Source organism: Bufo gargarizans, chromosome 3 (genome assembly GCF_014858855.1).
Source record: "Bufo gargarizans isolate SCDJY-AF-19 chromosome 3, ASM1485885v1, whole genome shotgun sequence".
Lineage (NCBI taxonomy): Eukaryota > Metazoa > Chordata > Amphibia > Anura > Bufonidae > Bufo > Bufo gargarizans.
The window spans coordinates 40,021,220-40,047,029 of record NC_058082.1 but is presented as its reverse complement, the minus strand read 5'-3'; the positions used below and the strand labels follow the sequence as shown (position 1 = coordinate 40,047,029).

Sequence of the window (25,810 nt, the reverse complement as noted above, 5' to 3'; positions counted from 1 at the left end):
AGGCTCTGTTTTTGGACCCTTTTTGAATATTGGCACCACATTTGCCATGCGCCAATCCTGTGGGACATTCCCTGTCAATATAGAATCTGCAAATATCAGAAATAAGGGTCTGGCTATGACATTACTTAATTCCCTTAGGATACGGGGGTGTATGCCATCCGGTCCTGGCGATTTGTCTATTTTAATCTTTTTAAGTCGCTGTTGCACTTCTTCCTGGGTCAGACAGGTCACTTTTAATGGGGAATTTATTTTAACATTCGGCATGTCATCTGACAATTTATTTTCCTCAGTGAATACATTGGAGAAAAAAATATTTAACAGCTTTTCTTTCTCCTCGTCGCTCTCTGCGACTCCCCCCTCATTACTCTTTAGTGGGCCGACACCTTCAGATTTATACTTTTTAACATTTATATAATTGAAGAACATTTTAGGGTTAGTTTTACTCTCTTTGGCAATTAATCTCTCGGTCTCTAGTTTGGCCGCTTTTATTTGTTTTTTACATGTTCTATTTTTTTCCTTATAGTTTTTCAGTGCTTCCGTGCTACCCTCCTGTTTTAGCGTTTTATATGCTTTCTTTTTGTCATTTATTGCTTTCTTTACAGTTCTGTTTATCCACATTGGTTTCTTTTTGTTCCTTAACCTTTTATTCCAGTACCTCTCACAATGAGATTTTAGGATGCTTTTAAAGATATCCCATTTTGTGGCTGTATTTTTATTTGTGAGGACTTTATCCCATTTAGTTAGGCCTATGGCCTCTCTAAGTTGGCTAAATTTAGCTTTTTTGAAGTTTGGTATTTTTGTTCCTCCCTGTAGAAACGCTCTCTTGAATGATAATTGGAAGGTTGTTACTTTGTGGTCACTATTTCCCAGGTGTCCCCCAACCTGCACGTCTGTTGTTCTGTCAGGCCTATTGGTTAATACTAAGTCCAGTATGGCCGTCCCTCTAGTCGGGTCCTGAACCAGTTGGGAGAGGTAATTGTCTTTGGTTATTGCCAAGAACCTGTTTCCTTTATGAGATATACAAGTTTCAGTTTCCCAGTCTATATCTGGGTAGTTGAAGTCCCCCATAACCACCTCATTATGATTTGCTGCCTCGTCTATCTCGTTTAGTAGTAGATTTTCTGTGGACTCTGGTATATTAGGTGGTTTATAGTAAACTCCTATTAGTAATTTATTGTTGTTTTTAGCGCCATGTATCTCTACCCACAGTGACTCCACATGTTCATGTCCCTCACTTATATCTTCACGGAGTGTGGTCTTTAGACCGGACTTTACATAAAGGCAGACCCCTCCCCCTCTCCGGTTTTGACGATCCTTTCTAAACAGACTGTAACCCTGTACATTAACTGCCCAGTCATAGCTATCATCCAGCCATGTCTCAGTTATTCCCACTATGTCATAGTCCTCCTCACACATCACTAATTCCAGTTCACCAGTTTTATTAGTCAGGCTTCTGGCATTAGTATACATACATTTGAGAGGTTTATGTATATTTTTTACTCTACACCTTTCCTTCTGAACTGTTCTAGTCCCTCCTTCCATTCCTCCCCCAGTCTCACTACCTTGCCCCCGGTCTCTATCTGCACTATCTTCCCATTCTATAACATAATTACCCTCCCCCCAGTCCCTAGTTTAAACACTCCTCCAACCTTCTAGCCATCTTCTTCCCCAACACAGCTGCCCCTTCCCCATTGAGGTGCAGCCCGTCCCTACGATAGAGCCTGTAGCCGATAGAGAAGTCGGCCCAGTTCTCCAGGAACCCAAACCCCTCCTTCCTACACCAGTTCTTGAGCCACTTGTTAATTTCCCTAATCTCCCGCTGCCTTCTCCAGCTTCTCCCAGTAATCTGTCAACCCGATCCGCGATGTGTCGAACTCTAGCGCCAGGAAGACAGCACACTGTTCGGCGATCACGGTCTTTGTGACAGATTTCCCTATCTGTTCCCCTAATAATTGAGTCTCCCACTACCAGCACCTGTCTGGCCTGCCCTGCTCTCCTGGTCCCCTGCTTACCGGAGCTGGCATTCCCCTGACTGGCAGAGAAAGTGTCTGGCTGCGGCAGTGCCATCCCTGGACTGACATCCCCCTCATCTGCCAAACGTGCAAACTTGTTGGGGTGTGTCAGATCAGGGCTAGCCTCCCTGGCACTCTTCCCTCTACCCCGCTTTCTAACTGTTACCCAGCTAGCTACCTCACTTTCTTCAGCCTCCTCTCTGTCACCCTCCCCCTCATCTACCCCAAAGAGTGCTTGCTTGGTGAGAAGCAAACTCTTTTGCAAATTGTCAATGCCTCTCAGTGTTGCAACTTGCCCATTTAGAGACTCGATTTGCGATTCCAAATGGGTAATTTGCTCACACCTTGAACATAGATATGCACCCTTGAACTCCTGTTCCAGGACTGCATACATCATGCAAGATGTGCACTGGACAAAGTATCCTTTTTTTTTTTAAAAAAGGTCCTTTTTATGGTTTGATGTTTGGTTACTTCTGAACTGCTGCCACTCCGCTTACTACCACACCGACATTACTGCCCTATTTCTATATGACTAACTATTGTTTCATGTATTTTAAGAAAATATTAACACTCACACTAGCATTAGCGTCCATGCAATGGAAATTATCCTTGGTTGTTGTTACATTTTAATGACCAAAATAAATATTCACAACTTCAGCTGCTCCCTTTTCATTGTCCCCTCTCGCACACAGAGTATTATACATGCTGCACATTTCTACCATGTTAAACACCATATTGTAAGCAAGTGGTAAAGAGCTCATACCCTCAGCCCAGCAGTAGTCCTCTCCGAAGAGTTTTTCTCTGTTCAGCCCTCCTTGTAAACTGCATACTAAAATTTGGCATTTTATAATTTCTGAAGTTGTGGCTGAAGTTGTGATCTGAGAGGTCCGAGGGGTTTCTAAGTGTCTATTTCATCATTTTAATTAATAAAAGTTTTGGGAGCTTGAATTACAACTGGAAAATCATTGTTCGGTATGTGCTAATGTGAAAATCTGTGCTCTTATGTGAAGATCACGCCTGTAAGATGATCAGATCAATTATAGGTTCAACTAAGTAAAAATGTTGGCAATGCAACACCCGCCATTCTTATGGACCTGTGTCTCACAATGCTATGTGTGTCAGGAAAAGACTAACTGGAAGCAAGTCAGGAAATGTAACTGATGGTTTAGTTGTATCTGTCATGTAGCATTCAGATGACTAACAGTTACATCTAATTCAGGATTGCTCAAGGGCAAGGCAATGGAGGCCACTGCCTAAGGCTACAGCATATTAAATACTCAACTGTTTTAGATATATGGGAATAGAATAACTTGACACTATGACCCTCAAGGGTGTAACTGATCGGCATCCTCTAGGATTGTAGTATGCTCATTATTGTCTGCACTCATAGTTATGGTTCCCACATTTCTAAGTGATAATAAGTATCATATCGATAATAAGTATCATAAGTAAAAGTATTGATTTTTGTTAAAGAAAATTGGTAAATCAAACGCAAAAATTATAGATAGTCATACAAAGGGTCAACAGTTGACTTTTTCTCTAGAAATGGATTGCTATTAGGTTAAAATTTGCATTTAGAGATGTCCTCGTACATATGGTTCTTGCAGTGATGGGTTGTAATGTTTCTGTGATTTTTGGCTTATTTTTATGACTACTGTACGTTTTCCTCCTTGCCTGCACTCAGCCCAGGCTGGAGGATCTGCCAGACCCATAGACTTTGACACTTTCCTCTGTGTAAGGGCTCATGCACACGACTGTTATTGTTTTCTGGTCTGCAAATTGCATTTCCACATTTTGCAGAACAGAACAATCGTCTCATATTGAACAGTCCTATATTTGTCTGTAATGCGGACAATAATAGGATGTGTTTTTTGCGCAACGGACATGCAAACAACAGAATGCGGACGAAGTAATTTTTGCGGCACTATTGAAGAGAATGGTTCTGCATACGGGCCTAAAAAAATGGAACGGACACTGACAAAAAATATGTTCATGTGCATGAGCCCTCACTGTGTAAGGGCTGTGTAAGGGTTCACCTACTGTCAGGTCACAGTACAGCGCTGCAGGAAGAAGACCAGGGAGGGTAAGTGAATCTGCCAACAGGCAGTGCCGTCCAGAGCTGGAGAAGTAAGTTTATGTCTTAGATCTGATTGGGTCTGATCTGAAGCTAATGGAGGTTGGGGAGGGTCTGATCTGAGGCTGGGGGGTCTGACCGTTGGCTGGGGACCTAGGGTCTGATCTGAGGCTGGGGGGGTCTGATGGGGTCTGATCTGAGGCTATGAAGAGTCTGATGAGGACTAATCTAAGGCTGGGGGTCTGATCTGGGTCTGGTCTGAGGCTGGCGAGGTCTGATCTGAGGCTGGGGATCTGATGGGAGTCTGATCTGAAGCTAGGGAGGGTCTAATTGGGGTCTAATTTGAGGCTGGGAGGTCTTATAGGAGTCTGATCTGAAGCTGATGTAGGCTGGGGTGTCTGATAGAAGGCTGATTTGAGGCTGATCGAGGTGGGGGGCAGATCTGAGGCTGACAAAGGGACAAAGGCAGGGATGGTTACGAAGAAAAAGGCAGTAAGATTGAAAGCTGGGTGAACCCCTTTCTAGACGCCCCTGGGATGAGCTTTCTGCCATTAATACCTTAAGGACCTTGCCATTTTTAACCTTAAGGACCAGGCCATTTTTTGCAAATCTGACATATGTCACTTTACGTGGTAATAACTTTAAAACGCTTTTACTTATCCAGGCCATTCTGAGATTGTTTTCTGTTCACATATTGTACTTCATGACAGTGGTAAAATTGAGTAAAAAAATGTCATTTTTATTTATTAAAAAATGACAAATTTACCAAAGATTTAGAAAAATTAGCAAATTTCCAAATTTCTATTTCTCTACTTTTATAATAGATAGTATTAACTCCAAAATAGTTATTACTTTACATTCTTCATATGTCTACTTCATGTTTGGATCATTTTGTGAATGCCATTTTATTTTTTAGGGACGTTAGAAAGCTTAGAAATTGTTCAGAAAATTTTCAAAACCCACTTTTTAAGGACCAGTTCAGGTCTGAAGTCACTTTCTGAGGATTACATAATAGAAACCACCCAAAAATGACCCCATTTTAGAAACTACACCCCTCAAGGTATTCAAAACTGACTTAACAAACTTTGTTAACTCTTTAGGTGTTCCACAAGAATTAATGGAAAATGGAGATAAAATTTCAGAATTTAACTTTTTTGGCTGATTTTCCATTTTAATCAATTTTTTTTCTACTAACAAAGCAAGGGTTAACAGCCAAACAAAACTCAATATTTATTGCCCTGATTCATTAGTTTACAGAAACACCCCATATGTGGTCGTAAACTGCTGTATGTGCACGCATCAGGACGCAGAAGGAAAGGAACGCCATATGGTTTTTGGAAGGCAGATTTCACTGGGATAATTTTAAGTTGCCATGTCACATTTGAAGACGCCCTGATAAACCCCTAGAGTAGAAACTCCCAAAAAATTACCCCATTTTGGAAACTATGGGATAAGGTGGCAGTTTTGTTAGGGTACATATGATTTTTGGTTGCTCTATGTTACGAATACCACCCCTCGTGCCCGCTTGACGTCAACTACGTCGAGCTCACGAGACGCGGTATGGTTCCTGGTTACCAAGACATGACGTTACGCCCTCCTGGAGAAGCGTGTAAGGTCTGCTTGGTACAGTTTACACAGACACCTCTTGTCCACGTGGGCACAGAGAGGCAACAAGCTGAGAGAGCCTTTTCACTGCCGCAGTGAAAATAGCGCTGTCTCAGCCAGGGTAATCTGCCACCAGCTTCTCGTTTGCTATAAGCCCGGTCCATTATATAGGGTGATAAACCACCCCACTGTAGCTTGTAACTAGGCCGAAACACAGACGCGGGAATTCGTGATCGAGATACAAGACAGCACAAGATTAATATATATATTTTTTTGCCTTAAGGGCACACTAGATATAACACTATACACACAGAATATATAGAGTGGTCTGAGGTTAAAAATACAGGTAATATGGTACACACAGGATTACACAGAGTACAAGTCAGTTACCAGGTAGATGAATGTTCCTTTGGGTTAGGATGGTGTAATAGTCCTTGGCTGCGGTCATGTGGGTGGCAGTGATGTCAGCTGTTTCAAAGTCTCTCCAAACACATGGCATGATGTGACCTCAAAAAAAGACACGCCCGCTTGCTGGCACAAGCCTTTTAATCTGTAGTCGGCCCCTCCCCTCCCGGCCTCTGGGAGTGGTCCTCCCCTTCCTGCTGATACTGGCAGCTCAATGAGCAACAAAACCCTTTAGGTTTCATAGCTCGACCATAACGTCACAAGGGAAAGGTTCTGGGACCAACAGATCTGCCTGGGTTCCGGCTACAACTAGAGTCCAAACATGGTGCCGCTATTTGGTTTCTGTGGGGAGATATGTATATCTCCACTCCTGGGCATCCTACCACCAAACTAAGACCATGGGCATGTTCATCGTGGCCACCGGGACGCAAATATTTATCCGGTTTGCGCCTGTGATGGCCGGGTGATTCGTAATTCCTTTTAAATCGCCGGTTCCATGCTGTCTGCTAGATTTGATTGAACTGGGGAATGGCTTAGACCCACTGCAGGGAGGTTTTCCTGCAGGATCCGTGTTGTCTGAATGGAGGTGTGAAATCTAACCAAATGTGGCCTGCTAGGAGTTTTCTGCTATCTGGCTGTGGAGTTCACTACCTCTGCTACCTTTCATCAAATGGTGGGTGTGAGGACATGGCTGTCACGGACGGTGTACAGGAAACAAGGCAAAGCAACAAGCATAAATGACTCACTGGATCCAAAAGCTAAGGAACAAAAGGGAGACCCCTGCAGAAGACCTGAGACTATCCCTGGCTGCTCAGCCTATGCAAAGATCCAAATGGTGGAAGTTTGCATATCGCCGTACCTTGACTATATAACCCCTGAGCACCCTACAATAGTGAGGGGACACGACCACCGGCTCCCTACACAAGATACGGAGGGAGTCAGGGTCACCTGGGATCCAGCAAACAGAAAATAACAGATAAATGTTCAACACTTAACTTTGTAGCAGACAGGAGAACAAGACCAGCATGCACACACACTCCAGGAAGAAGTATAAGCCGCCCAGAAAAGCATTCTGGGGAGGAATTTAAAGGGAAGCAATTAGTCCAACACATGACAGCTGAGAGAGGCTAACGAGATGAGGAACTGAATACCACAACAAAGAAAGTCAAGGAGGAAGTTCTGAAAGGCCTCTGTCAGAGCTTCTCAGCTGTCTGGTTGTGACAGTACCCCTCCCTCTACGAGTGGACTCCGGACACTCAGAACCCACCTTCTCAGGATGGGACCTATGGAAAGCCCTGATGAGACGAGAGGCCTTAATGTCCGTCACTGGGACCCACATCCTCTCCTCAGGACCATACCCCTCCCAATGAACAAGGTACTGAAGAGAACCGCGGACAAGACGAGAATCCACAATCCTAGAGACCTGAAATTCAAGATTCCCATCAACCATAATCGGAGGAGGAGGCAAAGGCGAGGGTACAATGGGTTGAACATAAGGTTTCAATAAGGACTTATGAAAAACATTATGGATCTTCCAAGTCTGAGGAAGATCAAGACGGTATGCAACAGGATTGATGACAGACAGGATTTTGTAAGGCCCAATAAACCTAGGACCCAACTTCCAGGAGGGAACCTTCAATTTGATATTCTTGGTAGACAACCACACCAGATCACCAACATTCAGGTCCGGACCAAGCACACGTCTCTTATCTGCCACACGCTTATATCTCTCACTCATGCTCTTTAGATGATCCTGAATCTTTTGCCAAATAGATGACAAAGACGAGGAGAATCTGTCCTCATCAGGTAAACCAGAAGACCCCTCTCCCGAGAAATTCCCAAACTGCGGATGAAACCCATATGCACCAAAAAATGGTGACTTATCAGAGGACTCCTGACGACGGTTATTTAAAGCAAACTCAGCAAGGGACAAAAAAGAACACCAATCCTCTTGATTCTCCGCCACAAAACAGCGCAGATATGTCTCCAGATTCTGATTGACGCGCTCTGTCTGGCCATTCGACTGCGGGTGGAAAGCAGAAGAGAATGACAACCGAACCCCCAAGCGAGAACAGAAAGCCTTCCAGAATCTGGAAACAAACTGCGTGCCCCTATCAGAGACTATGTCTGAAGGAATACCGTGCAATTTGGCAATGTGATCAATAAATGCCTGCGCCAGCGTCTTAGCATTGGGCAAACCAGGAAAAGGGATGAAATGCACCATTTTGCTAAAACGGTCCACCACCACCAGAATCACAGTCTTCCCCGAGGAACGAGGCAGGTCCGTTATGAAGTCCATGGACAGATGTGTCCAAGGACGGGAAGGAATGGGTAAGGGAAGGAGAGGACCTGATGGCCGTGAATGAGGGACTTTGGGACGAGCGCAAGTCTCGCAGGCTGCCACAAAACCCTCAACCGACTTACGAAGCGCAGGCCACCAGAATCTCCTAGCGATGAGATCCAGTGTGGCTCTTACCCCCGGGTGCCCAGCAAGGACCGTATCGTGGTGTTCTTTAAAAATCTTGTGTCTTAAAGTGAGAGGCACAAACAACCTCCCAGGAGGACAAAGATCAGGAGCCTCTGACTGGGCTGCCTGCACCTCTGCCTCCAAGTCAGGAAAAAGAGCAGAGACCACCACACCTTCAGCCAAAATGGGACCCGGGTCTTCAAAATTCCCGCCTCCCGGAAAACAACGTGACAGGGCATCTGCCTTCACATTCTTAACTCCAGGGCGGAACGTGACAACAAAATTAAACCTAGAAAAGAACAAAGACCATCTGGCCTGTCTCGGGTTCAGACGCTTGGCTGACTCCAAGTAGGCCAGATTTTTATGGTCAGTAAATACGGTAATAGGGTGTCTGGCTCCCTCTAGCCAATGGCGCCATTTCAAAAGCCAACTTGATGGCCAACAATTCCCTATCTCCCACATCGTAATTTCTCTCTGCGGAGGAGAGTTTTCTTGAGAAAAAGGCACACGGTCGCCAATTGGCAGGAGAGGAACCCTGAGACAAGACCGCCCCCACACCCACCTCAGAAGCATCAACCTCAACTATGAAGGGTAAAGAAACATCAGGTTGCACCAAGATGGGAGCGGAAGCAAAACTCTCCTTGATATCAGAAAAAGCCTTACGCGCCTCTACTGACCAAGAAGAAAAATCTACCCCCTTTCTAGTCATATCAGTGAGTGGTTTAACAATAGAAGAATAATTCAAAATGAACTTCCTGTAATAATTGGCAAAGCCCAAAAAACGCATCAGCGCCTTCTGATTCTCAGGAAGCTCCCACTCAAGCACAGCGCGGACCTTCTCGGGGTCCATGCGAAAACCAGAAGCGGAGAGAAGAAACCCCAGAAATTGAATTTCTGGAACCGCAAACACACATTTTTCCAGTTTTGCATATAATTTATTCTCCCGCAGGAAGAGCAAGACCTGACGTAAATGTTCCTTATGAGTTTTGAAATCGGGAGAAAAAATCTAAATGTCATCCAAATACACCAATACAAATTTTCCCATCAAATGATAAAAAATGCTGTTCACAAAATGCTGAAAAACGGCTGGGGCATTCATCAAAACAAAAGGCATAACCAAATTTTCAAAATGGCCCTCAGGGGTATTATAGGCTGTCTTCCTTTCGTCCCCTTCTCTGACCCTGACCAGGTTGCATGCCCCTCTTAGATCTAATTTGGAAAAGACTTTAGCCCCAACAACCTGGTTAAACAGGTCCGGGATCAGAGGAAGCAGATAAGGGTCACGAATTGTGATACTGTTCAGCTCCCTGAAATCCAGACAAGGTCTTAAAGAACCATCTTTTTTCTTAACAAAGAAAAAACCAGCGGTAACAGGTGACTTCGAGGGTCGTATGTGTCCTTTTCTCAGACTCTCAGAGATATAAGCACGCATAGCGATCCTCTCAGGTTGGGAAAGATTGTATAAACGAGATTTAGGCAGCTTGGCGTCTGGGATGAGATTAATAGGGCAATCGTACTCCCTGTGCGGGGGCAAATCCTGAACTTCACTCTCAGAGAAGACATCCGAAAATTCAGAGAGAAAAGATGGTACAGTCTTAGTAGCAACCTCAGAAACAGATGTCGTGAGGCAATTCTCTCTGCAAAAGTCACTCCAACCATTTATTTGCCTCGCTTGCCAATCAATGGTGGGGTTATGCTTAGTGAGCCAGGGCAGCCCCAACACCAGAGGGGTAGGCAAACCGCTAAGGACGAAACATGACACATCCTCAACATGAGCATCGCTCACAATTAAACGGATATTGTGAACTATGCCCTTTAATGATTTCTGAGAAAGTGGAGCGGAATCGATAGCAAAAACAGGAATATCCTTTCCCAAAGTGCGCACCTGGAAACCATGAGTTATCGCAAATTGATTATCAATGAGATTGACCGCTGCTCCACTATCCACAAAAATCTCACAAAAATTTTTCTTGCTCTCTAGCGCCACCCTAGCCGGCAGGACAAAACGGGAACTACAAGCAAATGGAAAACCTTCAATTTCCGCCTCAACCCTGCCAATAGTAACAGACGGAACATTTTTAAAAGATTTTTTCCTGTTTGTTTCTTTATTACTCCCAGAAAACTGCCTGAATCTCCTAGAGGGACAAATATTTGCCAGATGATTTATACCTCCACAACAAAAACAAACCCTCCCATGCGAGCTGAATCTTCTATTGTCAGAAGCAATCAACCCCAGCTGCATGGGCTCCTGCTCAGAAGGGGCTGACGGCGACTGAGACCCCTGCGCACAGAATGGGACCGCTGCACTGTCCTGGGACTGAGTATGACAGGAAGGGGACATCTCTCCTCTCTCTCTAAGACGCCTGTCAATACGAATGGCCTGAGACATAGCAGAGTCCAAAGAAATAGGCCTCTCATGAAAGGCAAATGCATCTTTCAATCCCTCTGAAAGACCATGGCAAAATTGACTTCGGAGTGCAGCATCATTCCAACCAGTATCAATTGCCCATCTCCGAAATTCTGAGCAGTATATTTCTGCGGATTGTTTACCCTGGCATAATAGACGCAGTCTAGACTCAGCCAGAGCAATACGATCCGGATCATCATATATCTGACCCAGGGCTAAAAAGAATTCATCCACTGAACGGAGAGGCCGTGCCCCCTCCGGCAGCGAAAAGGCCCAGGACTGAGCAGCGATATAATGATCCCCACCCTCCGTTCCTCATCACCAGAGGAATGGGGAAGAAGGCGAAAATGGAGTTTGCAAGCCTCTCTAAAACGCACAAAATTCCGGGCCTCTGAAGTCCTGTTGTTGGTGCATTTATCGGCCAGGGCTGCTGTTGCGAAGACCCCCTTTGGCTTCCGGTCATGGAGGTACTGCTGTAGGTCCTCCGGGCAATTCCACAAGAACTGCTCTGTGGCGATGAGCTCCTTCAGCTGCTGGACGGTGGTGAGCTCCAATCCTGTGGTCCATTGGTCGACCACTCTCAGCAAGGCCCCATGTGATCGGCCCAGCTCTGGGTAAAGCCCCTCTGCAAACTACAGAGTTTTTTTCAGTATGTCTCAGGGGTCAGGTTGTACTGCCTTACCAGTGCCTGCTTGATATCCTTCTAGCTCAGGATGGTCTCGCTGGGCAGGTACCCGAAGATTTCAAGGGCTTTTCCCCTGAGACGTGGCGTGAGGAATCTGACCACTGGTCCTCCGGCGGCTGGTACTGATGGCAGACCGTCTCAAATGCCATCAAAAAGGTGTCCAGGTTTCCATCTTTGTCCAGTAGGGGAAAGTCCTCTGCCTGCAGTTTGGGAATCTGGACCTTTGGAGACTCACATCGGGCTGGAGAGGGCTGCTGGAGTTGGAGCTGGAGCACTTGCAGCTGATGCTCATGCTCGACCTGCTCGAGTAGTTCTGCAGCCTCTGCTTGCTGGCGATACTCTGCAGCCGCCACGAGGAGCTCAGAGGCTGCCTGGTCTCCGGCCTGGAGACGGTCCAGGGCAGCTTGTAGAAGAAAAGCCGAGCCTGCAAGGCTGGGGGGATGGGTAGGTGGAGTGAGGCTCACCGCGGACCTCATCGCCAGCAACTGGCTCCTTGAGGAGCTTTGTCTGTGCCCCCCCTCTCCTGGAAGAAAGTCACCTTCCACCTCCTCTCGGCCCCCTATCTGGACTGAGTCCTCCCCGCCATCATTCATAGCCTCGGCCATCTCCTTTGCCTTGCTTCTTGTGTAACTAGCCATTGCCACGGATGATCACTGACACAGACTGAAACCTGATGCACACACACACCTTATTGTATTTGCACTCTGACTGTCTAGTGTTGATTTGATCTTAAGAATCCAGCGGCAAAAGCTACAGCTGGTAGTCTTTAGTGTCTGGGAGTATGGGTCTCACACTCACACACACTAGTATCTCGATCCCACTTTGCTGCCACCAATGTGTGACGAATACCACCCCTCATGCCCGCTTGACGTCAACTACGTCGAGCTCACGAGACGCGGTATGGTCCCTGGTTACCAAGACGTGACGTTACATCATTTTTTGCGGGACGAGATGAAGGTTTGATTGGCACTATTTTGGGGTACATATGACTTTTTGATCGTTTGCTATTACATTATGACACAGTTTTTTTTGTTAGTTTTTCACGGTGTTCACCTCAGGGGTTAGGTCATGTGGTATTTCTATAGAGCAGGTTGTTACAGATGCGGTGATCTAATGCCTACTTTTTTATTTATTTTACATTTAACTAGAGTTGAGCGAACACCTGGATGTTCGGGTTCGAGAAGTTCGGCCGAACTTCCCGAAAATGTTCGGGTTCGGAATCCGAACCCGATCCGAACTTCGTCCCGAACCCCATTGAAGTCAATGGGGACCCGAACTTTTCCGCCCTAAAAAGGCTGTAAAACAGCCCAGGAAAGGGCTAGAGGGCTGCAAAAGGCAGCAACATGTAGGTAAATCCCCTGCAAACAAATGTGGATAGGGAAATGAATTAAAATAAAAATTAAATAAATAAAAATTAACCAAAATCAATTGGAGAGAGGTCCCATAGCAGAGAATCTGGCTTCCCGTCACCCACCACTGGAACAGTTCATTCTCAGATATTTAGGCCCCGGAACCCAGGCAGAGGAGAGAGGTCCCGTAACAGAGAATCTGGCTTCATGTCAGCAGAGAATTAGTCTGCATGTCATAGCAGAGAATGAGGCTTCACGTCAGCCACCACTGCAACAGTCCATTGGCATATATTTAGGCCCAGCACCCAGGCAGAGGAGAGAGGTCCCGTAACAGACAATCTGGCTTCATGTCAGCAGAGAATCAGTCTTCATGTCATAGCAGAGAATCAGGCTTCACGTCACCCACCACTGTAAGAGTCCATTTTCATAAATTTAGGCCCAGCACCCAGGCAGAGGAGAGAGGTCCCGTAACAGAGGATCTGGCTTCATGTCAGCAGAGAATTAGTCTGCATGTCATAGCAGAGAATGAGGCTTCACGTCAGCCACCACTGCAACAGTCCATTGGCATATATTTAGGCCCAGCACACAGGCAGAGGAGAGAGGTCCCATAACAGAGAATCTGGCTTCATGTCAGCAGAGAATCAGTCTGCATGTCATAGCAGAGAATCAGGCTTCACGTCAGCCACCACTGCAACAGTCCATTGGCATATATTTAGGCCCAGCACCCAGGTAGAGGAGAGAGGTCCCGTAACAGACAATCTGGCTTCATGTCAGCAGAGAATCAGTCTTCATGTCATAGCAGAGAATCAGGCTTCACGTCAGCCACCACTGCAACAGTCCATTGTCATAAATTTAGGCCCAGCACCCAGGCAGAGGAGAGAGGTCCCGTAACAGAGGATCTGGCTTCATGTCAGCAGAGAATTAGTCTGCATGTCATAGCAGAGAATGAGGCTTCACGTCAGCCACCACTGCAACAGTCCATTGGCATATATTTAGGCCCAGCACACAGGCAGAGGAGAGAGGTCCCGTAACAGACAATCTGGCTTCATGTCAGCAGAGAATCAGTCTGCATGTCATAGCAGAGAATCAGGCTTCACGTCACCCACCACTGCAACAGTCCATTGTCATAAATTTAGGCCCAGCACCCAGGCAGAGGAGAGAGGTCCCGTAACAGACAATCTGGCTTCATGTCAGCAGAGAATTAGTCTGCATGTCATAGCAGAGAATGAGGCTTCACGTCAGCCACCACTGCAACAGTCCTTTGGCATATATTTAGGCCCAGCACCCAGGCAGAGGAGAGAGGTCCCGTAACAGACAATCTGGCTTCATGTCAGCAGAGAATCAGTCTGCATGTCATAGCAGAGAATGAGGCTTCACGTCAGCCACCACTGCAACAGTCCATTGGCAAATATTTAGGCCCAGCACCCAGGCAGAGGAGAGAGGTCCCGTAACAGACAATCTGGCTTCATGTCAGCAGAGAATCAGTCTTAATATCATAGCAGAGAATCAGGCTTCACGTCACCCACCACTGTAAGAGTCCATTTTCATAAATTTAGGCCCAGCACCCAGGCAGAGGAGAGAGGTCCAGTAACAGAGGATCTGGCTTCATGTCAGCAGAGAATCAGTCTGCATGTCATAGCAGAGAATCAGGCTTCACGTCACCCAACATTGGAACAGTCCATTGGCATATATTTAGGCCCCGGCACCCAGACAGAGGAGAGGTTCATTCAACTTTGGGTAGCCTCGCAATATAATGGTAAAATGAAAATAAAAATAGGATTGAATGAGGAAGTGCCCTGGAGTCCAGTAATATATGGTTAAGGGGAGGTAGTTAATGTCTAATCTGGACAAGGGACGGACAGATCCTGTGGGATCCATGCCTGGTTCATTTTTATGAACGTCAGCTTGTCCACATTGGCTGTAGACAGGCGGCTGCGTTTGTCTGTAATGACGCCCCCTGCCGTGCTGAATACACGTTCAGACAAAACGCTGGCCGCCGGGCAGGCCAGCACCTCCAAGGCATAAAAGGCTAGCTCTGGCCACGTGGACAATTTAGAGACCTAGAAGTTGAATGGGGCCGAACCATCAGTCAGTACGTGGAGGGGTGTGCACACGTACTGTTCCACCATGTTAGTGAAATGTTGCCTCCTGCTAACACGTTGCGTATCAGGTGGTGGTGCAGTTAGCTGTGGCGTGTTGACAAAAGTTTTCCACATCTCTGCCATTCTAACCCTGCCCTCAGAGGAGCTGGCATTGACACAGCTGCCTTGGCGACCTCTTGCTCCTCCTCTGCCTTGGCCTTGGGCTTCCACTTGTTCCCCTGTGACATTTGGGAATGCTCTCAGTAGCGCGTCTACCAACGTGCGCTTGTACTCGCGCATCTTCCTATCACGCTCCAGTGCATAAAGTAAGGTGGGCACATTGTCTTTGTAGCGTGGATCCAGCAGGGTGGCAACCCAATAGTTCGCACAGGTTAAAATGTGGGCAACTCTGCTGTCGTTGCGCAGGCACTGCAGCATGTAGTCGCTCATGTGTGCCAGGCTGCCCAGGGGTAAGGACAAGCTGTCCTCTGTGGGAGGCGTATCGTCATCGTCCTGCCTTTCCCCCCAGCCACGCACCAGTGATGGACCCGAGCTGCGTTGGGTGCCACCCCGCTGTGACCATGCTTCATCCTCATCCTCCTCCACCTCCTCCTCATCCTCGTCCTCCAGTAGTGGGCCCTGGCTGGCCACATTTGTACCTGGCCTCTGCTGTTGCCAAAAACCTCCCTCTGAGTCACTTCGAAGAGACTGGCCTGAAAGTGCTAAAAATGACCCCTCTTCCTCCTCCTCCTCCTCCTGGGCCACCTCCTCTTGCATCATCGCCCTAAGTGTTTTCTCAAGGAGACATAGAAGTGGTATTGTAACGCTGATAACGGCGTCATCGCCACTGGCCATGTTGGTGGAGTACTCGAAACAGCGCAACAGGGCACACAGGTCTCGCATGGAGGCCCAGTCATTGGTGGTGAAGTGGTGCTGTTCTGTAGTGCGACTGACCCGTGCGTGCTGCAGCTGAAACTCCACTATGGCCTGCTGCTGCTCGCACAGTCTGTCCAGCATGTGCAAGGTGGAGTTCCACCTGGTGGGCACGTCGCATATGAGGCGGTGAGCGGGAAGGCCGAAGTTACGCTGTAGCGCAGACAGGCGAGCAGCAGCAGGATGTGAACGCCGGAAGCGCGAACAGACGGCCCGCACTTTATGCAGCAGCTCTGACATGTCGGGGTAGTTGTGTATGAACTTCTGCACCACCAAATTCAGCACATGCGCCAAGCAAGGGATGTGCGTCAAATTGGCTAGTCCCAGAGCTGCAACGAGATTTCGCCCATTATCGCACACCACCAGGCCGGGCTTGAGGCTCACCGGCAGCAACCACTCGTCGGTCTGTTGTTCTATACCCCGCCACAACTCCTGTGCGGTGTGGGGCCTGTCCCCCAAACATATGAGTTTCAGAATGGCCTGCTGACGTTTACCCCGGGCTGTGCTGAAGTTGGTGGTGAAGGTGTGTGGCTGACTGGATGAGCAGGTGGAAGAAGAGGAGGAGGAAGCCGAGAAGGAGGAGGTGGCAACAGGAGGCAAAGAATGTTGCCCTGCGATCCTTGGCGGCGGAAGGACGTGCGCCAAACAGCTCTCCGCCTGGGGCCCAGCTGCCACTACATTTACCCAGTGTGCAGTTAGGGAGATATAGCGTCCCTGGCCGTGCTTACTGGTCCACGTATCTGTGGTTAGGTGGACCTTGCTACAGATGGCGTTGCGCAGTGCACACTTGATTTTATCGGATACTTGGTTGTGCAGGGAAGGCACGGCTCTCTTGGAGAAGTAGTGGCGGCTGGGAACAACATACTGTGGGACAGCAAGCGACATGAGCTGTTTGAAGCTGTCTGTGTCCACCAGCCTAAATGACAGCATTTCATAGGCCAGTAGTTTAGAAATGCTGGCATTCAGGGCCAGGGATCGAGGGTGGCTAGGTGGGAATTTACGCTTTCTCTCAAATGTTTGTGAGATGGAGAGCTGAACGCTGCCGTGTGACATGGTTGAGACGCTTGGTGACGGAGGTGGTGGTGGTGGTGTTGGTGGTACATCCCCTGTTTGCTGGGCGGCAGGTGCCAACGTTCCTCCAGAGGCGGAGGAAGAGGCCGAGGCGGCAGCAGCAGAATAGGCCGAGGCGGCAGCAGCAGAAGAGGTAGCAGGGGGAGCCTGAGTGACTTCCTTGGTTTTAAGGTGTTTACTCCACTGCAGTTCATGCTTTGCATGCAGGTGCCTGGTCATGCAGGTTGTGCTCAGGTTCAGAACGTTAATGCCTCGCTTCAGGCTCTGATGGCACAGCGTGCAAACCACTCGGGTCTTGTCGTCAGCACATTGTTTGAAGAAGTGCCATGCCAGGGAACTCCTTGAAGCTGCCTTTGGGGTGCTCGGTCCCAGATGGCGGCGTTCAGTAGCAGGCGGAGTCTCTTGGCGGCGGGTGTTCTGCTTTTGCCCACTGCTCCCTCTTTTGCTACGCTGTTGGCTCGGTCTCACCACTGCCTCTTCCTCCGAACTGTGAAAGTCAGTGGCACGACCTTCATTCCATGTGGGGTCTAGGACCTCATCGTCCCCTGCATCGTCTTCCACCCAGTCTTGATCCCTGACCTCCTGTTCAGTCTGCACACTGCAGAAAGACGCAGCAGTTGGCACCTGTGTTTCGTCATCATCAGAGACATGCTGAGGTGGTATTCCCATGTCCTCATCATCAGGAAGCATAAGTGGTTGTGCGTCAGTGCATTCTATGTCTTTCACCGCTGGGGAAGGGCTAGGTGGATGCCCTTGGGAAACCCTGCCAGCGGAGTCTTCAAACAGCATAAGAGACTGCTGCATAACTTGAGGCTGAGACAGTTTCCCTGGTATGCATGGGGGTGATGTGACAGACTGATGGGGTTGGTTTTCAGGCGCCATCTGTGCGCTTTCTGCAGAAGACTGGGTGGGAGATAATGTGAACGTGCTGGATCCACTGTCGGCCACCCAATTGACTAATGCCAGTACCTGCTCAGGCCTTACCATCCTTAGAACGGCATTGGGCCCCACCATATATCGCTGTAAATTCTGGTGGCTACTGGGACCTGAGGTAGTTGGTACACTAGGACGTGTGGATGTGGCAGAACGGCCACGTCCTCTCCCAGCACCAGAGGGTCCACTAACACCACCACGACCATGTCCACGTCCGCGTCCCTTACTAGATGTTTTCCTCATTGTTATGGTTCACCACAACAACAAAAATATTATTTGGCCCAATGTATTGTATTCAAATTCAGCGGGATATAAATTTGAGGCCTAGTATTTAGGCGCTGGGTGACCGGTATGGATTTACTAACAGAATTGGACTTGGAAATGCACAGTAGCGTGTGTGTGAAGTTATTCTGAATGACCCTATGTGCACCTTGAATATTATATACCCTTTTAGGGATAGATTTCAAATAGCTCTGATATAGCAGGAACCACTAAATTATGAAATTGCTAAATTGGGAATTGTATTTCAACCCAGAACAAAAAATGTGCTTTGACGGACACTAAATAACTTTCCCAGCCACAACAGGACAGTGGTAACGAGAGATTTAGCGGGATATAAATTTGAGGCCTAGTATTTAGGCGCTGGGTGACCGGTATGGATTTAGTGACAGAATTAGACTGGGATATGGCCAAAAAATAACCACACTATTGCTGGTTAAATGCACTTGGTGACGGGCGCAGCTTGCCCCTGATGTAGTATATGGCCAAAAAATGAACAGACTATTGCTGGTTAAATGCACTTGGTGTCACAGCTTGACAAACCACACTACTGAGGGTTAAATGCACTTGGTGACGGGCGCAGCTTGCCCCTGATGTAGTATATGGCCAAAAAATGAACAGACTATTGCTGGTTAAATGCACTTGGTGACGGGCGCAGCTTGCCCCTGATTTAGTATATGGCCAAAAAATGAACAGACTATTGCTGGTTAAATGCACTTGGTGTGATAGCTTGACCAACCACACTACTGAGGGTTAAATGCACTTGGTGACGGGCGCAGCTTGCCCCTGATGTAGTATATGGCCAAAAAATGAACAGACTATTGCTGGTTAAATGCACTTGGTGTCACAGCTTGACCAACCACACTACTGAGGGTTAAATGCACTTGGTGACGGGCGCAGCTTGCCCCTGATGTATTATATGGCCAAAAAATGAACAGACTATTGCTGGTTAAATGCACTTGGTGATGGGCGCAGCTTGCCCCTGATTTAGTATATGGCCAAAAAATGAACAGACTATTGCTGGTTAAATGCACTTGGTGTGATAGCTTGACCAACCACACTACTGAGGGTTAAATGCACTTGGTGACGGGCGCAGCTTGCCCCTGATGTAGTATATGGCCAAAAAATGAACAGACTATTGCTGGTTAAATGCACTTGGTGTCACAGCTTGACCAACCACACTACTGAGGGTTAAATGCACTTGGTGACGGGCGCAGCTTGCCCCTGATGTAGTATATGGCCAAAAAATGAACAGACTATTGCTGGTTAAATGCACTTGGTGTCACAGCTTGACCAACCACACTACTGAGGGTTAAATGCACTTGGTGACGGGCGCAGCTTGCCCCTGATGTAGTATATGGCCAAAAAATGAACAGACTATTGCTGGTTAAATGCACTTGGTGACGGGCGCAGCTTGCCCCTGATTTAGTATATGGCCAAAAAATGAACAGACTATTGCTGGTTAAATGCACTTGGTGTGATAGCTTGACCAACCACACTACTGAGGGTTAAATGCACTTGGTGACGGGCGCAGCTTGCCCCTGATGTAGTATATGGCCAAAAAATAAACAGACTATTGCTGGTTAAATGCACTTGGTGTGACAGCTTCACCCTGATGTAGGCTTTAGCCAAAAAACAACCACACCATTGAGGGTTAAATGCACTTGGTGACAGGCGCAGCTTGCCCCTGATGTAGTATATGGCCAAAAAATAAACAGACTATTGCTGGTTAAATGCACTTGGTGTGACAGCTTCACCCTGATGTAGGCTTTAGCCAAAAAACAACCACACCATTGAGGGTTAAATGCACTTGGTCGCAGCTTGTGCTGGCGCACCACAAGACACAAAATGGCCGCCGATCACCCCAGAAAAATGTGACTGACAAACGGTCTGGGCAGCCTAAAAACAGTGAGCAATTGAGTATCAGCAGCTCAATGACCCACAGCTGCAGATCGATCAATAATCAAGTCCTTTGGAGGAGTTAATCTGCCTAATCTCGCCCTACTGTCGCAGCCGCAACCTCTCCCTACGCTAATCAGAGCAGAGTGACGGGCGGCGCTATGTGACTCCAGCTTAAATAGAGGCTGGGTCACATGGTGCTCTGGCCAATCACAGCCATGCCAATAGTAGGCATGGCTGTGATGGCCTCTTGGGGCAAGTAGTATGACGCTTGTTGATTGGCTGCTTTGCAGCCTTTCAAAAAGCGCCAAGAAAGCGTCACAAAAGCGCCAAGAAAGCGACGAACACCGAACCCGAACCCGGACTTTTACGAAAATGTCCGGGTTCGGGTCCGTGTCACGGACACCCCAAAATTCGGTACGAACCCGAACTATACATTTCGAGTTCGCTCATCCCTACAATTAACACAATAAATGCATTTTTAAAACAAAAAAAATCATGTTTTAGTGTCTCTCTAGTTTTTTTTTTTTGGGTGATTTTCTTAGGTAGGGGCTCATTTTTGTTGCAGGATTTTGGGGGGCATACGCCTTTTTGATTGCTTGGTTTTGCACTTTTAGTGATGTAAGGTGACAAAAAAAATAATAATTATCACAGTTATTATTTTAGTTTTTTGACGGTGTTCATCTGAGGGTAATGTGATATTTTTATAGAGTCGGTCGATGCGGATGCGGCGATACCTAATATGTCTACTTTTCATTTTTTTCCCAATTTATTATGATTTTTTTTAACTTTATTTTGGGAAAAGGACCCTTTTTTTTATATTTGAAACTTTTAATTTTTTATTTTTTTTACTTTATTTTTTGACTTCTTTTTTCAGTTTATTTTTTGTCCCACTCTGGGACTTTAACATTACAGGGTCTGATCCCTGTTTCAATGCAGCACAATACATCTGTATTGTACTGCATTGACTATCGGTGTATTACACAGTGCAATATACTGATAGTTTGCCTATGAGATCCAGACTGGGGGCTTGGCCCTTATAGGCCTCCGTACATGTCGGGCCCCAAGGCCTTGGAATGACTTGGGACTGCCATGGCAACCATCGGTCCCCGCCACAGCAGCACAGGGACCCAATGGCTAAGGTGAGGGAGCACAAACTTCACATATGCCGCTGTCAGTGCTGACTGCGGCATATGAGGGGTTAATCCACAGCCATCGGCGTTATTACCGATGCTGGTGGATGCAGTAAGGATCCGGCTGTCAGTAACAGTCGGATCTCTGCCGCTGATCGCGGCACCGCACGTGGGGCAAGAGAAGGACCGCAGGACTAGAATGCTCATCCTGGGGCGCAAAGTACCGGTCCTTTAGGACGAGCATTCTCGTCCTGGATCCTTAAGGAGTTAATGCCAAATAAAGAACTAAATAAGTAACATTCTGAACTTAAAAATTAGACTGCTGTGTGTGGTCAAAATGGTGCACTTACTATATGTAATATACAGGTCCTTCTCAAAAAATTAGCATATTGTGATAAAGTTCATTATTTTCTGTAATGTACTGATAAACATTAGACTTTTATATATTTTAGATTCATTACACACAACTGAAGTAGTTCAAGCCTTTTATTGTTTTAATATTGATGATTTTGGCATACAGCTCATGAAAACCCAAAATTCCTATCTAAAAAAATTAGCATATTTCATCCGACCAATAAAAGAAAAGTGTTTTTAATACAAAAAAAGTCAACCTTCAAATAATTATGTTCAGTTATGCACTCAATACTTGGTCGGGAATCCTTTTGCAGAAATGACTGCTTCAATGCGGCGTGGCATGGAGGCAATCAGCCTGTGGCACTGCTGAGGTGTTATGGAGGCCCAGGATGCTTCGATAGCGGCCTTAAGCTCATCCAGAGTGTTGGGTCTTGCGTCTCTCAACTTTCTCTTCCCAATATCCCACAGATTCTCTATGGGGTTCAGGTCAGGAGAGTTGGCAGGCCAATTGAGCCCAGTAATACCATGGTCAGTAAACCATTTACCAGTGGTTTTGGCACTGTGAGCAGGTGCCAGGTCGTGCTGAAAAATGAAATCTTCATCTCCATAAAGCTTTTCAGCAGATGGAAGCATGAAGTGCTCCAAAATCTCCTGATAGCTAGCTGCATTGACCCTGCCCTTGATAAAACACAGTGGACCAACACCAGCAGCTGACATGGCACCCCAGACCATCACTGACTGTGGGTACTTGACACTGGACTTCAGGCATTTTGGCATTTCCCTCTCCCCAGTCTTCCTCCAGACTCTGGCACCTTGATTTCCGAATGACATGCAAAATTTGCTTTCATCCGAAAAAAGTACTTTGGACCACTGAGCAACAGTCCAGTGCTGCTTCTCTGTAGCCCAGGTCAGGCGCTTCTGCCGCTGTTTCTGGGGAATGCGGCACCTGTAGCCCATTTCCTGCACACGCCTGTACACGGTGGCTCTGGATGTTTCTACTCCAGACTCAGTCCACTGCTTCCGCAGGTCCCCCAAGGTCTGGAATCGGTCCTTCTCCACAATCTTCCTCAGGGTCCGGTCACCTCTTCTCGTTGTGCAGCGTTTTCTGCCACCCTTTTTCCTTCCCACAGACTTCCCACTGAGGAGCCTTGATACAACACTCTGGGAACAGCCTATTTGTTCAGAAAATTCTTTCTGTGTCTTACCCTCTTGCTTGAGGGTGTCAATGATGGCCTTCTGGACAGCAGTCAGGTCGGCAGTCTTACCCATGATTGCGGTTTTGAGTAATGAACCAGGCTGGGAGTTTTTAAAAGCCTCAGGAATCTTTTGCAGGTGTTTAGAGTTAATTAGTTGATTCAGATGATTAGGTTAATAGCTCGTTTAGAGAACCTTTTCATGATATGCTAATTTTTTGAGATAGGAAATTTGGGTTTTCATGAGCTGTATGCCAAAATCATCAATATTAAAACAATAAAAGGCTTGAACTACTTCAGTTGGTGTGTAATGAATCTAAAATATATGAAAGTCTAATGTTTATCAGTACATTACAGAAAATAATGAACTTTATCACAATATGCTAATTTTTTGAGAAGGACCTGTATATAGTGCAGGTGCCATTTGTGCTGCAAAATACAGCGCTTTAGATTTTTTTAAATTAAAGCGCAATTTCTGTAACTTACCCCTAAGTCAATTATATGTTTGACAAAATACAGTTGAGAATTTTGTATGGCCAGTGAATGATGTTACAAATATCCAAATGGCCCTCGCCAGCAAAAAGGTTCCCTATCCCTGCTCTAAAGGAACAACTTTTAGCAAATGAAGCAGTGGAAAAAATGACCCACAGGTCAATGAAAGGGGTTTAAGTGGAAACCCTTCTGTCATGTGTGGGGGACCTGGTTTGATCCTGGCTATGGGGCCCGTACTTCTCTATGTACGCCACAGACTGCAGCTTTTTTTCCCCACAGTTATTGCTGAGGTTTCTAAAGCCACAACTACTTCAGGTTGCCTTACCATCTAGACAACCCCTTTAAATAATTGCTAACAGGTTCACATCATCTGATTACCATACTTGTTCTCATACACAGTATGTTATACAATTGCATTTCCTCCACAGATATCTTCCTTGGCTTAAATGTATGTATTTCCGTTGTTTGTCCATATGTATCTGTTGACAGCACAAGCTAATGACAAAACAGTCACAGCTGCAGAAGCCATTAGGCTGCAGCGCCAAAATCTAGTTTCAAGGGGCTTAGTATATAATAGATTTCTATATGTATAGCAGACATACTGGAGTCTTTCCAGACAGTCATCCAATGATATCTGGAACACACACACCGTACACCGGACATCAGTGACCATTCCCAGACAACTGCAATTCCATCCCAGGGAAGAGAAACTGATAGAAAAATCTATCTAATCCATCCATCCATCATCTATCTCTTTAACTATCTATCTATCTACATATGAAAAGATGGTGCAAGACCTAGGAAACCCATTCGTGTGCTTCTGGGTCCGTGCTACCACACCGCAAAAGAGACAGGACATGTCCACAACATGCGGATTGCGGACCTATTGAATTGATGCAGTATACACATGGCCAGTACCTGTGTTTTGCGGATCCACGGCCGTTAGAGATGAACGAACCGAAGTTGACGAAGTGGAATTCGATCCGAATTTCAGGAAAAATGCGATTCACACCGAATCCGAATTTCCTCACGCTTCGTGGTAAAGAATCAAATTTTTTCCTAAAATGGCTTCTGAACATGTTAGGACATGGAGCAAGGAACATAATGCCATGCATGCAGCCAATCAGCAACTGGCCAGCCCTGTGATGTCACAGCCCTATAAATAGCAAATTTTTGAATGGGGCCCCCCTCCCCCAATAATTTTTTTGAAACCCCCTTCCTTTCATGCCGCCCCCATTTTTGTGGCTAGTAAAGATTGCTCTCTCAGACCAGGCCCGGCAGCTGTTCCATCCGTTTCCTACACTGTCTATACTGTCATTGTGTAATACTGTTGAGGGGGCCCTGACAAAATCTTTTAGTCCTCCTCCTCCTGGATGGGCCCTTTTTGGGTCAGGGCCCCAAAGAAGCCGCTTCCCCTGCTTCCTCTATAGCTACGCCCCTGGTCATCAGGCGTGAGGTGAACGCATTGCACCCGCACTGAATCCGGACCCATTAATTTCTATGGGGCTGTGCACATGAGCGGTGATTTTTACGCATCACTTGTGCATTGCATGAAATTCGCAGCATGCTCTTTTTTGTGCGTTTTTCAAGCAACGCAGGCCCCATCTAAGTGCGCTTCTCGGCCTTTTGGCTAAGATCAAGTGTAGTATCTGTTCTTAAAAAAAAATAATAATAAATCGCAAGCATCCACAAGCAAGTGCGGATGCAGTGCGATTTTCACGCACGGCTGCTAGGAGACGATCGGGATGGAGACCCAATCAATATTATTTTCCCTTATAACATGGTTATAAGGGAAAATAATAGCATTCTTAATACAGAAAATAGGTCTGGAGGGGCTAAAAATAATATTAATTTAACTCACCTCATCCACTTGTTCGCGCAGCCCGGCTTCTCTTCTTTCTTATTCTTTGAGGAAAAGGACCTGTGGTGACTTCACTGTGCTCGTCACATGGTCCGTCACATGATCCATCACCATGGTGATGGATCATGTGATGGACAATTTGATGAGCGCAGTGATGTCATCAAAGGTCCTTTACCCAGGTCCTGAGGAAAGAAGATAAACCGGGCTGCGCGAACAAGTTGATTAAGGTGAGTTAAATTATTTATTATTTTTTGTTAACCCCTCCAGACCTATTTTACTAAGCATTCTGTATTAAGAATGCTATTGTTTTCCCTTATAACCATGTTATAAGGGAAAATAATTACATCTACAGAACCTGGATTGCATCCGCGCAATAAAAACTGAACAACGGAATGCAATCGCAGTAAAAACTGACTGAAATTGCGTACCTACTCGCGCAGGTTTGCTGCAATGCACCCGGAACGCATCCTGAGTCAAAACGTGACACCCGTGTGAAAGAGGCCTAAAACTTTTATTTTGCTGTATAGAAGTTCTGGGAATGGATAGGGAGGAATCATTCCACAGTATTGAAGAAGAA

The 25,810-nt window shown here is 46.6% G+C and overlaps 1 non-coding gene across 1 annotated transcript; it reads left to right on the top strand.

The window, feature by feature from the left end:
• The first annotated feature begins 24,982 nt into the window (after positions 1-24,982).
• Positions 24,983-25,180, top strand: LOC122933581. Its single transcript, XR_006388519.1, has one exon. It is a non-coding gene; the product is annotated as a U2 spliceosomal RNA (small nuclear RNA).
• The last annotated feature ends 630 nt before the right edge of the window (positions 25,181-25,810 follow it).